The 16,647-nt window shown below is 35.7% G+C and overlaps 1 long non-coding RNA gene across 2 annotated transcripts; it reads right to left on the bottom strand.

Annotated features, from left to right (window-relative positions):
- Positions 1-3,723: 3,723 nt before the first annotated feature.
- On the bottom strand, positions 3,724-6,967 carry LOC127538862 (uncharacterized). Of its 2 annotated transcripts, XR_007947778.1 has the most exons (3): positions 6,893-6,967; positions 4,039-4,105; positions 3,724-3,860 (listed from the first exon to the last, which is right to left on the bottom strand). It is a non-coding gene; the product is annotated as an uncharacterized LOC127538862 (long non-coding RNA). The 2 variants fall into 2 exon arrangements; XR_007947774.1 differs by lacking the exon at positions 6,893-6,967 and having other exon boundaries at positions 4,039-4,241.
- Between the last annotated feature and the right edge of the window lie 9,680 nt (positions 6,968-16,647).

The raw sequence follows: 16,647 nt of genomic DNA, 5'->3' as shown, positions 1-16,647 counted from the left end.
GCTGAGCAGAAAGTTTTGTTAGATTAATAACGGAGCAGGTCCCTTGTAATATTTTGGACTTGGGGACAGTCTCAGATGGCTTTAGAATAGAGCCAACTTGATTCACAGGATTGCCTTGGTTCCCCAATCAAAGGAATTGTTGGTTTGATAAAGTGAGGTAAATTATGCACAAAAATGCAGGGCAAGCAGCTAGGTATGGTGGTGATTGTGTATGTGGGGAAGGGTGGCAAAGCTATTAGAGTTTGGAAGAGTTTAAAGGCATAGGACTGATGATTTAGAACTTGAAATCACCATAATGTTTATCTACACACACACACACACACACACACACACACACACACAATTATACACGTATGTAATTATACATAATTTTACAGTTGAGAAAACTGAGATTTTGAATGTAAGAAATTTATCCAAGGACATTCAGATAACACCTAGGTTTCTAAGATGTTTCCTTTTTCATTTGTCATATGCTGATCTGCTTATGTAATATGGGATGCATGCATTCATTCAAACAAACCTTTGGGCAGTGTAGTATGGGTAGAAAGACTACTGAATTTGGAGTAAAAAAAAATCTGGGCTCAGATTCTCCTTATTCAGAGAGACAGACACAGTGTAGTGTGTGTATGTGTGTGTGTGTGACAGACAGAAAGACAGATAGACAATGACAGAGAAAGACAAAGAAAGAGACAGAGAGACACACACACACACAGAGACACACACAAAGAAGCAGAGACAGAGACAGAGACACACAGAGACAGAGACACAGAAACAAAGAGAAGCAGAGAGACCCTCTGTTTGTATGTGTGTGAGAGAGACAGAGAGACAGAGACAGAGACAGAGACAGACAGAGACAGAGACACACAGAGAAAAACAGAGAGAGAGGGGATGTTCATGCATAAGTGTCTTACTCCTCTTATATTTTCCCCCTCTACCTTCACTCTTGGGGTGGGGGAAGTCAGGGCAGGAGATAAGGGGTGGGGCACTAGATTTAATTGATCTCATTGGAGTAGAGAAGATGGGGAAAAATGATAGACACTGAGGTTCACATTATTTCAAATTAGTTTACCGTATTTCAAATCAATTATTTCTTCCTTTAGAGGCAGCTAGGTAGTACAGTACATAAAGTGCTGGATTAAGAGTGGAGAATATCTGAGTTCAAATCCAATCTCAGACATGTCTTAGTTTGGGGATTGGGGAAATCATTTAACTTTTGTCTGTTCCCTCAACTGTACAGTAGCACATACCTCCCAGGTTGTTTTGAGGATCAAACAAGATAATATTTTTTTTTAAAATTAAGTATACTTAGTATAGTACCAGGCACATAGTAATACTTAATAAATGATTATTCCCTTCTCTTTCCTTCCTCTAATTCAGATACTTGCAGCATACCTGTCAAATGTCATAAAGGCAAGAGAGAAAAGCTTTACAGAAGAAATTAGTTGTCATCTATAACTAGACAAAACTTCAAGTTAAGTTCATTCTTGATGCACTGCATTTTCTCTCTTCCTTCCCTTTTACTTTTCTGAGACGCCTACTGCCTTTATGCTATCCTTTGGCTGTCTCTAGCCCAGCCAGTGCTGTCCTCTTTGAAAATGTTCCATCCTCCAGAACTCTTCCTCTTCCATTCTCAAAAGACTCAAAGGATCTGCTGTCTCTACAGTTTAAACATTTTCTCCAATGATACAGACCTGATGCAACTCTTGTTTATGTCTTCCCACAAATTCACATCATTGGGGGAGGGGAGAGGTCCACCCAAAGTGGTAGGGAGCTTCCTGTCTTTCTTAACATCATAAAGACATCAGTGAATCGTGTCTGACAGTTCCTCATTCAAAATGACTATATTATTTTGACAATATTATTCACTTTCTTTCCTCTTAATTCCCCTATTCCATCTTTTTTTAATGCAGAGCTTGTGTACATACTCACACCTACATATATACATAAATCCATGTGTCTGTATGTGCATCAATGCATGTGCATGTATATTTAATCTATCTATATCTATATAATATATCTGAGCTGGAAGAGAACTTAATCTAATATAATACTTTCATTTCTACAAATTTGAAAACTGAAGGATAAAAAGGGAAGTTGATTGGTCCAAAATTCCCATGCCTCCTAAATTCAAATCCATCATATTTATTGCACTCCATATATGTAAGTATATATACATACCGACGTGCATGTGTGTGCAAATAGACAGCGAATTAGGCTCAGAATTGAATAAGAGGAGACTGGAGAGGCCTGGGGTGTTGTGGGGAAATTGTATGGTTATTTTAATGACCTCATATTTTATCCTGAATCCCCTGCCATCTTTAATAGAGCTGTTCTTCCCTGATTGTTGTATTGCTGTTTGATGTGGAACACTATAGTCTCCTAACCCCCCTTGCCCTGTAGTCAAAACTCTCATTTCCTGAATGCAGGTATGTCACCTAGGTGTTGCTCTAGTGATCTGATTAAAATTATTCACACTAAGGTGTGAATGAGGCTTAATCTTCCCAGGGAGCATTCACTTTTTCCTAAAAGCTTTTAAGTATTGAAAAGAAAATTCTATCAGTGGTCTTCTATACTCTTAACTAGTTTGTCAGGGAGTAAAATACACAGAATGACTTTTTACTTACTGCAACTTCAAACCACCTAAACTCATCAAGCTCTTCCTCACTTTTGCAGGCAATTTACCACCCCAGGGGCTCAGAACAAACAAAAGAGTCATGGCTGGGAGACTTTGAAGCTGGGGCTGGCAGTGGTGAATATTTGAAAGTAAGAGTATGAGCCAACTTCAGGGTCTGCTGAAGTTTCTGTTGATGGCTTTCTCTTGGCAAGTGCCGAACAGAGACAGCTTTACTCAACTATTCAAGTGACCTCCTTCTTCTACCATTCAGTAAAATCAATAAAAACAGTGAAAGACCTAAAAAAATGTTGACATTACTATTTTAATATTCTCTATGTTAAATTGATACTCAGCAGCATTCTGGTGTGATTGAGATTTTAAATATGTGTGTGGGGGGGGGGGGAGAATTCATTACACCTGGATACTGCTTACACATCACTCAGGTAGGAATAAGACACCCATTACCCAGAAGAATGAGTGAAAATGAGTATGGCCCTGGAGATTCCTGAAAATCCAAAAGGAATAGAAGCAAATATGATTAAAAGGGAAAGGGGAAAAAGAGATAGAAAGAGGAATGTTTGTGCAGGGAATGCTCAATGTATTGTGGAATTCACCAGCTGCCCCCAAACTTGAGGAAGCTAATATGAATATTTGTAAGTGTTTCATGGGGAAGCGGTTATGATTCATTAAAAAAAAAAAACATAATCATGGTCTCCTCCTGCCAGAAAGTAACATTTCTATAAAAAGGTTATGAACCTGCTCCTACATCTATTGTCATTTCCTGTAACTTTTTTATTTTCCTGTTTGCTTTTTGAAGCTTTGAAAAGCTTTCTATTTCACTTGCTGGGGAGTTTGGGTGGCTGCCGATGACTACAGCTTTAAGAAATTTTACTGCTCCATTATAACCTTTCACTTTGTATTAACAAAATCAAAACCAGGGCAATTAGATACCTCCTGATTCTGATTTGCCTTAATACTAAGGGAATGTTTGCAATGGCACAAGCAATGGGGAAAATGCTTCAAGCCGGGGGTTGCAACAACGCTGGCATTCTGGAGGCAAACATCAAACAAGAGCTTGAAAGGGAGGCAAAAAACATCTAAACCAATAATTCTTTACATTTGTGTTTGTGTTTTATTGTCGCCCTTACAATGAAAGGACGGGAAAGGGAAGGAGGAAGATGCTTTTTCAAAAGCTTATTTCAATTGTGCCACTAAATGTAAAAATCAAAGCGTATTTTCTTTTCACCTAAAAAAAAAAAAAAAGAAAGAAAATGTAGAGTGAAATTCTATACCTGGGACTTTAAAAGTTAATGACTAGAGCACACTTGAAAAAATGGAAATAAAAAAAATGACTAATGGTTTCATTTTGTCTTTATAAATGAAAAAGAAAATGAATTAGACTAGGGATATTTTATAATGATTACCTCCATAATGATCCAAACACCCACTTCTTCTGTTTATACAGTGCTTGTGTTGAATGATTCTGAAATGCTTCAAAACAGAATTGGAGAGAGCTGAAAATAATCAGAATTGGAAAATTTTGGACAGAGACAGAGAGAGACAAAGATAGAGAAAAGAGATGTAGAAACACACTGAGACAGAGAAAGACAGAGAGAGCCATGACAGCAAAAGAAACTAAAAAAAAAAAAAATGAGTCTTTAAAATATACTGGGAGATATAATCCAACAAGGAATAACTCTGGTTGTACCCAAATAGACTTCACTGTGAATAAAAATTATCCTGCTTCTTGATTACTCATGCTTTTTAAAAATTTTTATTATTATTATTCAGGTTTCCTAGCAATACCATTTTGGAGTTTAGATATGTTTAAACTTTGTTCCATTTTAATTTTCTGTGTGATGCTTGGGGAATCTACAGTATTACACAGTGCTTGTGTCTACAGAGAAAACTGTTTATGGAGAAATTTAGGTTTCTATTCCTGCTTGCCCTTATTTTTAGAGATTTTAACTTGCTTGTGAATTGATAAGGAAAGACATCCTCGAACTCACTTACTATGATGTAGTCTCTTGGACTATGGTTCATAATATGGCAGAAGGAATTCTAGGTGGGAGGGGATTACTCACAATAATTTCTTCCTCCTTACCCCTCTAAGAATTTGGTAATAATGAAGAGTGATAAGATAATTTCAAAAAAAATTTTAGGTGTAACCAAGTTTCATGAGTGGCAAATTTCACTACGAGAAAACAGTCACTTCCAAATGATACTGGATTGCCAAGAAATAATCTTTAATTTCACTATAGCCAGATCCACAAGATGATCTGTTAGAAAATCCCCATCATGCACCAGGATACAAGTTCTAAAAAGGAGGGCAAGATTTCAAAAAGATTAATAGACTAGGACACTCACAGAGTTAACCTTTTGTCTGAGAGACACAGAGAAGCTCAACTTGACATCTAAAGAAAGCTTTCAAAAACCTTTTAGTTTGGATTTTGTTCAAGGCCCGGAACAAATTATTTTCTTTGAATGGGGAAAAAAAGAAAGTAAGAAAGAAAGAAAAAGAAGTAAACAAACAAAATTCTGGCTCAGGAAATTCTCTATCACTTATCTTTTTAAAAATAAATTAAGCCCTTGTTTTCACAGTATCTGAATTTACCCCTATATCCTATTCCCTACTCACTCCAAGAGGACCATCCCAGGGGAAAAAAAAATTCTAAAGAGGAAAAACAAAAACAAAAAAAGGAATACTTCACAAATATATGTGCTGTTCTCATCTCAGAACCTTTGTTTTGTTTCAATTTTAGTACATGCACTGAATTTAGTACATGCACTTATCATTTAAAGATAGAATCATTGGGATCTGCACTGGTAGAGTGAATTTGCACACCTGAACTGTACTTTGAGGAAATCTAAATCTTTCAAAGGTCAACAACTTCCTGTACTAGATATGTTTTGGACAATAAAGAGAGAATTGATGGTTGTATCCCAATGGGCAGAATACCTTCATGAAAGACTGAGATCTGAGATTATGGCAAAATAAAATTCCAAAATACTGACATGAAGGATCCTGGAGAGATGGTAGGATTTTAACCATTACTAATAGCCCTTCTGAGAGTAATGGAGACTTCAGGGCCAAATAATTGCAGCAGAGCACTGTGATGAACTAAAGTTTCTTCCACATCAATGAAGACACTACTCAGAGAGCCTGTGGGGTAAGGGTTTAGAGAATTTGGGTTCCTATGATACCTGTTTCCTTCTTAAGCACTTAAAAGTTGTTGATAAATTATTATGTTTTCTAACATTATTCTCAGTTTGACAATACAGTTCTTCTAGGGGAAGCTCTGAGAAAGATTTGAGAAGTGAAATCATTCATAATCCATAGTGAATACTGGAATAAATGTGTATATGTTATATATAAATTTTCATTGTGGGTATTCATATAGAGTTCAATTATTACTAATAACATTTGATTGATAACAGAGGCTACTATTCCTGTCCCAAAAGTTTTAGTACAGTTTTAAGATTTAATAATTTCAGAAGTATAAATGCTACAAACAGAGAAAAAATCATTTGAAAGATTAGTGATATAAGTTTCTTACATTCTTCTCTGATTTTGTGAATTTTGAAAAATCAGTGGTTAATTTTAATTTTAACAAAGATTTTAACTTTTCATGATGTACAAAATGATGTACAATTTCTGGATGATATTTTCTCAAGTCCATGAATCTATAGAGGAAATCTTCTAGCTTGGCTACCTCAGTTACCTGATCAATCTCCATTTGACTTTTTCTTAAGTGGTCATATCAAAATGGTTGCATAGTTATCAAAACATCATTCTTTGAATGCTCTTACAACTATAAAATTCAATCTTTTCAATCAATGAATAACCTTTTATGAAAGTTTAAACAAAGTTTTAAAAACCAGCGAAAAAGATGTATAGTCCCACGTTGGTCATGCTGAATTTTAATAAAAACATATCTAATATGTAAATAATTAACTGTCAAATGTTCTTATGTTTTTAGCATTTATAATTCTGAAGTTATTATACCTTTTGGAACAGACTATAAAATGAATTAGTACTATTGGGATCATATGGGTCTGGGAATTTTAAGTCTCAGATGAGATGATAGTATTAAAAGGAAAAAAAAAAAGCAACATTTAGTTTCAAATCACATAAATACAGAAATATATTTATATCCATACACATGCTAGTACAAATAGTACTTATATTAGAGTCAGAAATAACATGGATTGAAGTATTGCCTCTGATACAAACCAGTTGAGGCCCTGGGCTTGACTCTTACTTACCCCAATGCTTACCTTTAGGTGGGCTTGGACAAGTTGTTCAATTCCTTAGACCTTGGTTTGCTTGTCTGAAAAATGACAGTGTTGGACTAGATGGCCTCAAGTTTTTTCCAGCTTTCAATATGCTATTCTGTAATATTCTAAATACTTCCAGACACTATATAATGGGTAGCTTTTGAAGACTATAAATTGCAGAAAACTGGAAACCTTCCTTTTACTTTGGGTGTTTTCTACATTGATGAAATCACAGGTCCAGACAAAAACAAAACTAAACTAAACTAAAACTTAACGATATTGCTGATATAGCCCAGAATTTAACTACTTGAGAAAAAAGTTTAGGAAAGAAAGAAACAAAGAACAAGCATTTATTAAATGCCTAATGTGTGCCAGTCATGGTGCTAAGCACTTTATAACTCAGAAATCCTTGAAAGTTGGTGTTGTCCCCATTTTATAGTTAAGGCAACTGAGGCAGACAGACATTAAATGGCTTGCTCAAGGTCACATAGTTAATAAATTTCTAAAGTCACATTTGAAATGATTCTAAGTCTAGCATTTTATTTACAATCCTACCTAGCTGCCTCTAAATTCAAATAATTGATATCTAAATGCTTTCACTAAGGGATCTGTGGGAAACTTTTTTCCACATGTGTTGATTTGCTTCACTGCAGAGAGATCGTATACTAACTCCAGAGAAGCATTGGCTAAACAATCCATTGGCAGAAGTGGTTTAGGTTTACTGCGATTTTTTGTTTCTCACCCCCAAGTTTCTCCAAAGGCTGCCAGTAGGCTCTGGCGCTGGCTTCCCTTCTCCAGTCGTTCTGGTGCTCTTGTAGCTATGATTGAATACAGCAGCTCCATGGTGACAAAGAAAAACAATGGTGCTGCCCAGCCCAATAGCATCCCTGGGAGAACTTGCTGAGCAGATTTTGAAAACTAAGGAACTGAATGCAATTCCAGAACTCCATCTGGAAGTTGGCATCAGGAGTAATAACAACAGCATGTATTGCCTCTCTTGCACCCAAAGATTCCAAAGCACAGGCAAATGCAACCTCATCCTGTTCTTTTCGATATTGTCAGGTATCTCCCATGTGATACCTACTTTATAAATGGATACACCTGGGCATTGAGAAAGATTGATGTCATTACTTTTATGTCTTGTGGCCACTCAAAACTGCATTTTTGTCTTATGGCTCTGCCCATTAAAAGATGGTATCACATAGCCTCAAGAGTCCAGTTTGGGTTAAAGAAAGTTCCAAAATACGTTTAACATGATTGTACATGTATCCTTTAATATATTGCTTGCTGTCTTAGGGAGAGGGAGAGAAGGGAGGAAAGGAGAAAAATTTGGAGTTTAAAATCTTACAGAGATGAATATTGAAAACTATCTTAACATGTAATTGGAAAAAAATAAAATACTATTAAGTAAAAAAAAATGTGTTGACAAAAAAGTAAATTCCAAACTTTTTTCTAAAAGACTTAAAGTGCAAGTCAAAATGGATGAAAATAGAAATGTAACTAAGAACTTTAGAACCTGGGGCAAGGACTACAATCTCTGCCCAAGATAGACACTACAGAGCATATCCTGGATTTATTGTTGGGAGATGAACAGGATGGTGTGGGGAGGAGCTCATCCAATCTTGCAAGATTAGTGATAAGCTTTGTTATTTATTTTTATTGTCTTGAAGGATTTAAGTACTATCATCACCCTCTAAATCTAGCATGCTTGGAGATAGCTCTGATCACTTTACCTTAGTTTCAAAGAAAATACTAGAGTAGAATAGTTCAGATAAGATTTTTCAAACAATTTTTGTGCTCCTAATTTAAAATAACTAGTATATACTTCGTATTTGTTTTTTTTTTTTTTTTTTTAGCTTTGCTAGACATACACATGAATAAAGTAAACCACAAAACCTTAAAAGGTTGATCTGAACCTTTCTCTCTATTGTCTTAAGATTCCTTTAATATAAAATGAGAAGTTTAGAATGGATATTCTCTACAGTCTCTATCACATCTGCAGTTTTATGATTCTATGTCGTGACTGATATTCTTTGTGAATTTTCTTCATTTACTAGAACTTTTTTGGGGGTATCTTTTCATTGTTTCTAAACTGGGAATGTTACCAATAATCTTTTAATGGTCATATCCTATGATTTATTCTCAGTCTGCATCCTTTAGGACTTCCCTGTGGAATTTGATGTTGTTAATCATCTTTTCCTAGAAATGCTGTCATCTCTAGGTTTTAGTGATACTGCTTTCTCTTAATTCACCTTCTAACTCTCTGACTTATGCTCTTTCACCTTTGCTGGATTTTCAACCATGTAATGCACACCAATCAAAATTCAACCCCTAGCTTTCTCTTCCCTGCCCCCTACTTTCTACTACCTTACTTGGTAATATCAACAGCTCCTATGGGTTCGATGTTCTTTTCTTTGAACATAATTCTCAAATCTCTGTATCTAGTCTTACTCTTTTGTGATCCAGTTCCCAATTTCTAATTGTCTTTTTAGAAATAGAACTGGATGTTCCATAGCCCAAAGCTTATTAAACTGTGGATCTCCACCCTAAGTGGAATTTTGTAATTGAATGTAGGGCTTACAAAATTGTGATTTATCATCAATATATGCTTGATTTGTATATCTATTTTATATATAAATATATACCTGGCATTGTGTAAAAATTTCTCAGGCAAAGAGAGGTCATGAGTGGAAAAAGTTTAAGAAGCCCTAAAAGCATCTAAAATTCAACAAGTCCAAACAGGAACTTAACATCTTTCCTCCATGCAATCTCTCCACTTCCTAACTTCCCTATTTAAGAGAGTAGTATCAAACTCAAATAGAAATAGAATGCTACAAAGAACATATTGTCTTAGCAAATTACCCATTAACATAATTTATGGTTTTTATTAAACATTTCCCAATTACCTTTTAATATGATTAGGTGCACTCCGATGTGAATTTGACACTTCTGATTTAAGGTACCATCATCTTCTCAGCCATTCAAGCTCACAACTTCACTGTTATAGTGCACATCCAATGCATTATCAAACCTTATTTCTGCTTTCTGATATTTCACACATACCTCCTTTCTTTTTACTTATATACCCATCAGCATTGATTTAAGGTCCTCATCACCTCCTCCTGGACTATCACAAAAGCCTTTTAACTGGTCTCCATAACTCATCTCTCCCCACTTAAGGCCATCATCCTGACAGCTGCCAAAGTGATTTTCCTAAAGTGTAGATCTGACTGCATCATCTTTTATCCTTAGTAAATTCAGTGGCTCCCTATTATCTCTAGGATCAAATGTGAACTTCTCTGTTTGAGATTTAAGGTCTTTGTATCCCTACTCTTCTCTATAGTTTTTTATGTTTCAGTCCCCTTCACACACTACTATCCAGTGGTGCTAACCTATTTGCTATTTGTTTTCTTCAAGACTTAACTTCTATGTATGTATGTACACATATATAGACATAGCTAGATAGATGTTTATCCTATGCATATATGTATCTCTATACAATTATGCATCCTATATGCACTTATTTTAAATAAACCTATATATATATATATATATATATATATATATATATATAGAATATAAGGTTCTTGAGACAGGGATTTTTTCATGGTTTCCTGACCTCCTTTCTTTGCCTCCAGGTGCTATCACAGAACATGGCACATAGTAAGCATTTAGGAAGTGATGGTGATTGCCTGATATCTCAACTTCATTTCTCACAAAACCTACTGTTTTCTCACTTTATTATTTTTTATACCTGAAAGGTTGATCCAATAGATTAGAAATCACTATTGGATTTAATGACAATTCCATTGGTGACCTTAGAGAAAACAATTTCAGTGAAGTGGTAAAGGATGGAAACCAGTCATCATAGAGATGAGAAGTGGGTGGAAATAGAGAAAATAGAGAGAATAAACATATACAGCTTTTTTTTTTCTGGGAGATTGGTTATGAAAGGGAAGAGAGATATAGGACATATATTATGCAAATAGAGTGTTCTATAAATGCAAGCTATTATGTACAGACCTAGTCTTAAATTTTCCAGTTGAGTAATTATTCTCTCTCTCTCTCTCTCTCTCTCTCTCTCTTTTCTGTCTTTCTCTGTGTCTCTGTCTCTCTTAAAACAAAGCTGCTTCTATATGATGTCCTGAATCAGCTGAAAAGTAGACAAATTAGGATTCTGAGCTTGTTTTTCTAATTGTGCAATCAATGATTCCACCATGGCCATAGTAAAAAATGTTTTCATGACTATATTGTGGTTCATATTTGTTCTCTTTTTCCAGTCTAGACACTACTTTGGTTTTAATGATGCAACAGATAACCTAAAGTATGGAATTTACTTGTATTAATTCAGCAATACTTTTAAACCAACCTTTTAGGGAATAAAGGTCCTTCATAATAAAGCTGGCTATGTTAAAAATAAATAAAATTTTATAATTTTGGAGGATGTTGTTTGTTTTGAGCACAGAGGAATTTGGAAGACAGTTATCTTGGTTGTTAAAATTATGAAGCCAATATGACAAGATAGAGAGTGGGGTATTCAGAACCAACAATAGCTAGCTCATCTTTAAAATGTGTTTGTCCCTAAGATTTCTTTCTTTTAATTGTGAGTTCTTGCAATCACCATTTCAGAAAGTCCCCAAGCCCTCCATGCTCAGTTCTTCTACTGGCTATTGGCTCCCCAGACTTTTCTGTGTTCCTCCTTCAAGAATAACTTTCTGTCTATCTTTATGCCCCTCACTGGTTCTATTTTATTTGTTGCTCTCTTGCATCCAAATATAAAATCTTTAATGGTAAGGACTATTTTTTTTTTTTGCTTGTATCTGTATTCTCTTTATTTTGCAGAGTGTCTGAAACTAAAAAATATTTAGTAAATAAATACTTTTTCTCTGTGTATGTCTCTCTGTCTCTGTCTCCCTCTTTGCCTGTCTCTGTCTCTATCTCTTTCTCCCTCTCCCTCTGTCTCTCTCTGTCTCTGTCTCTATCTTTGTATCTATCTCTGTCACTTTCTCTATCTCTCTCTCTCTGTCTGTCTCCATTTGGTCTCTGCCTTTAGTTTCGTCACTCTAGTCTCTTCTACATAATTTGGCAAATAAGCATCATAAATATCACAACCGGCCAAGTGACTCCCCTATTTAACTAACTCCAGTGGTTTCCAATTACCTCTAGAATGAAATATAAACTCTTCTGTTTAGCTTTAAAGCTCTATATGGTCTGGTTCCAACTTTGGATATTACTTCCCTTACCTCTCTCTCTGATCTTACCAAACCAACTTCTTCATTCCTAATTCCCAACATTCCTTCTTTTTACTGGCTGTCTCCTAAGATTTGAATGTACTTTCTCTTTACATCTTCCTTATAGGGTCTCCAGTTTCCTTTAAGACACATTTCATGCAGCATTTTCTGCATGAAGTTTTTCCTAATTTTTCTTTCTAATTTCTAGTTCCCTCCTTTGTATAGTATCTTATATTTAAAAGTACCTTGTGTGTTTGCATAATACACATGTATATAGTAATGTGCATGTGTTTGTGAACATGCATCATGTGTTCATATATACATGTATATAATATATGTGCATGTATACATGTATGCACATTTCTATACATGATCATTTATACATTTGTACATTTTCATAGTATGCATGCCTATATACATAGCTAGGTGGTACAGTGTATAGAGTCTTGGATTTGGAGTCCAGATGACCTGAGTTTGAAGCCTTTCTCAGACATTTGCTAAATGTATGAACCTGGGCAAATCAGTAAACTCCCATGAGCCTCATTTTTTTTTTCATATATAAAGTGAGAATAATATTACTGCCTACCACTAATGATGGTTGTGAAAATCAAATGTGTTAACATATGTAAAACATTTTGCAAACCTTAAAATGCTATTTAATTGCTAATTATATAAGACCACTACACCTTGTCACCAATATCATTTAAATGATTCAATGCTTACTTGTTTATTAAATGCACATACCATAGTAGATGTTAGGAATACAATGAGAAAAAATTAATCAGTCCGTGCCCTGAAGAGTTTATATTCTACTGGGATGGAAATCGTTTGTACAGATAGTAAATCTAAGAGATTTTTAGGAGGAAGTTAGATTCCTGATTGGATCAAGAGAATTTTGCATTGAATGCTAAATTTGATTTATGCCTTGAAAAAATCTAGGGTCTCTTCTTTTATGTTTTAAAATTATGCTAAAACTATTTATCTTTTTTTTTTCTTTTTCTTTTTTTTTTTTAGTCTTTTTTTTTTTTAAAATAACTTTTTATTGATAGAACGCATGCCAGGGTAATTTTTTACAGCATTATCCCTTGCATTCACTTCTGCTCCGATTTTTCCCCTCCCTCCCTCCACCCCTTCCCCCAGATGGCAAGCAGTCCTTTACATGTTGAATGGGTTGCAGTATATCCTAGATACAATATATGTGTGCAGAACCGAACAGTTTTCTTGTTGCACAGGGAGAATTGAATTCAGAAAGTATAAATAACCCGGGAAGAAAAACAAAAATGCAAGCAGTTTATATTCATTTCCCAGTGTTCTTTCTCTGGGTGCAGCTGCTTCTGTCCATCTTTGATCAATTAAGTGTCTCTTTATCGAAGAGATCCACTTCCATCAGAATACATCCTCAAACAGTATCGTTGTTGAGGTATATAATGATCTCCTGGTTCTGCTCATTTCACTCAACATCAGTTCATGTAAGTCTCGCCAGTCCTCTCTGTATTCATCCTGCTGGTCATTCCTTACAGAACAATAATATTCCATAACATTCATATACCACAATTTACTCAACCATTCTCCAATTGATGGACATCCTTTCATTTTCCATCTTCTAGCCACTACAAACAGGACTACCACAAACATTTTGGCACATACAGGTCCCTTTCCTTTCTTTAGTATCTCTTCGGGGTATAAGCCCAGTAGAAACACTGCTGGATCAAAGGCTATGCACAGTTTGATAACTTTTTGAGCATAGTTCCAAATTGCTCTCCAGAATGGCTGGATGTGTTCACAATTCCACCAACAATGTATCAGTGTCCCTGTTTTCCCACATCCCCTCCAACATTCCCCATTATCTTTCCCTGTCATTCTAGCCAATCTGACAGGTATGTAGTGGTATCTCAGAGTTGTCTTAATTTGCATTTCTCTGATTAATAATGATTTGGAGCATATTTTCATATGTCTATAAATAGTTTCAATTTCTTCATCTGAGAATTGTCTGTTCATATCCTTTGACCATTTATCAATTGGAGAATGGTTTGATTTCTTATAGATTAGAGTCAATTCTCTATATATTTTGGAAATGAGGCCTTTATCAGAACCTTTGATTGTAAAAATGTTTTCCCAGTTTATTGTTTCCCTTCTAATCTTGTTTGCATTTGTTTTGTTTGTACAAAAACTTTTCAATTTTGTTGGAATCCTTACTAACTGTTAACTAATTAGAGTTGATCTAATCTTACAAGAAGATGTTTTGGGCAGAACCTGAAACAAGGTACTAAGTAGAACTAATTAATACAAGGCTTGTGTTCACACCTTTACTCATTGGAGTTCAATGAGTTCATACCTCCCTTGAAGCTCTTTGGGCCAGAGAGCACTATGGGAGAAAACCCATAATCCCTCTCTCTGGAAGGAGCATAAATAGGCCAATGGGCCAGTCGAAGAGGTTCTTCAGAGTGAAGAAGCTACAAGTTGAGATTTCGCCGGAATGACATGAAGAGTAGAGCTGGCTGAAGGCTGAAGAAAGCAGAGGCAGAGGCTGAAGGACCAGACCTTTGGATTTGGCGACATTCGGAGAGAGCTCTTGGAACCAAGCAGAGAGATAGGCCTCTAAGCTAACCGGGCTATATTGGAGATAATAAAAGATCTGAACTTTGATCACCTGGCTTGTGTTTTGAGAAGAAGAAGATCACTTCGGGCGCCATTCTCCCCCTTTCTTTTGTTTTAAAACATAGGGGGTTTCTGAGGAGGTACACATAAATCCATCAATATGGGCCAGAACTTTGTAACAGATATACATGGTATACATAAATCCATCAATATGGGAGGCATTATACATAATTTACAAAAGCACACAGCAATATAACACAGGCTAGTGGTAATGTAACAAATAACATGAATCAACATGAAAATTTAACTACTGCAAAAGTCTCATCAACAATCTTTCATCTCAAGAAATCCAATGATTCTTGCAATTGCTTAAAATACATAAGCACATAGTAATATAACACAGGCTAGTAGTAATGTAACAACATAAATCGACCTGAAAATTTACAAATGTCCATAAGTCCTAGAAATAGTCCATAAGGAATCCATTGTCCATTAGTTCATGCGCCAGGAATCTAATAATTCCTGTAAGCTCTGAAGTACTGCAAAAGGTCTCATCAACAATTTTTCATCTCAGGGAACCCAATGATTCTTGCTGGTTTTTCAAGAACTAAAACAGTTTCCTCTTGTGTCAGGAAATCCAATGATTCCTGAAGATTTTAAAAGTCTTTTTTTAACAGTCTCCTTGTCAGCCATTTGATTCTTTCTCCATCTGTGGAAATATAAGCAGATCCTCTTCCCCAAACAGTTATCTAATTCCCTTCTATTTACCAAGTTTGGGATTTCTCCTCATCATCTGGTAATTACATTGGAGTTGTTTGCATTGGATATTGTCTTGTTGTCTTAAAAGGCGCGTATTCTTCCCAACTGTAATCCTGATTGCTTTTCTGTTGGTTGATGACATCAGAGTTCTGAATTTCTAAAGTCTCTCTGGGTGTAACCTCAGCTGCTATCATGCTCCACCTGTCCTTTGATTGATACTTTGGAGCTGGATCCTGCCTCTCATTTCTCTGGGTCATCCTACATTCAGAGGCCCAGTGAAAGCCTCGGTTACATTTTGGACATGGGGTTTTGGGTTTTCTCTCACCCCGTCTTCTCACTCTATCTCCATATCTACAATGAGCTCTCAAATATCCAATTTTTCCGCACTGAAAACATCGACGAGTTTCTCTAGAATTCCTCTGCCAAGAAGGACCTTGTCTTTCCATGTTCATCATAGTCTGGGCATAATAAGCATTTGTGCCCACTGTGGCACAGCGTCTAATGATTTCTTCTAAAGGAGCATTTTTGTCTAGCCCCCATATAATTCTCTTGCAAATCTCATTGGCATTTTCCTTAGCCAAATGTCTAGTCATTATTTCTGTTGCTGCATTGTCTCCAATGGTTCTTATTACAGCTGTTTGTAAACGTCCCACAAAATCTGCAAAAGGTTCATTGGGACCTTGCTCTATTTTTGTGAAAACATTATTTCCATCTTTCTGTCCAGGGAGAGAATTCCAAGCTTTTATTGCAGCCTTAGAAATTTGCTCATACACTGTTATGGGATAATAAATCTGTTCTGAACTCTCTGCATACTGACCTTCACCAGCTAGTTGGTTAAAAGCAACTTGTACAATAGCTCCTGTTTGCCTATTGCGTTGGGCTTGAATCCTACATCTTCACATAAGATGATGTAGCCCCATAAAGAGTGCAACCCTTTTTCAAATCTTTAATTTTTTCCAAATTAAAAGGAGTGTATCTTCTCCCTTTCTGACCTGAGGAGTTGAGCTCTTCAATCACAGGATATGCATTTATAAAATCAGATATAAAGTTGGCATTTCTTCCTCCTGTACTTTCCTTTTCATCATTCTATCACTTAAATAACTTCTTATAGCCAATTGTATTATATTATATGTATTAATTATTGAGTTAGGCCCATTTTTATCATAG

Source organism: Antechinus flavipes, chromosome 1, assembly GCF_016432865.1.
Source record: "Antechinus flavipes isolate AdamAnt ecotype Samford, QLD, Australia chromosome 1, AdamAnt_v2, whole genome shotgun sequence".
Classification (NCBI taxonomy): Eukaryota; Metazoa; Chordata; class Mammalia; order Dasyuromorphia; family Dasyuridae; genus Antechinus; species Antechinus flavipes.
This window is presented reverse-complemented; position numbering and strand designations above follow the sequence as displayed.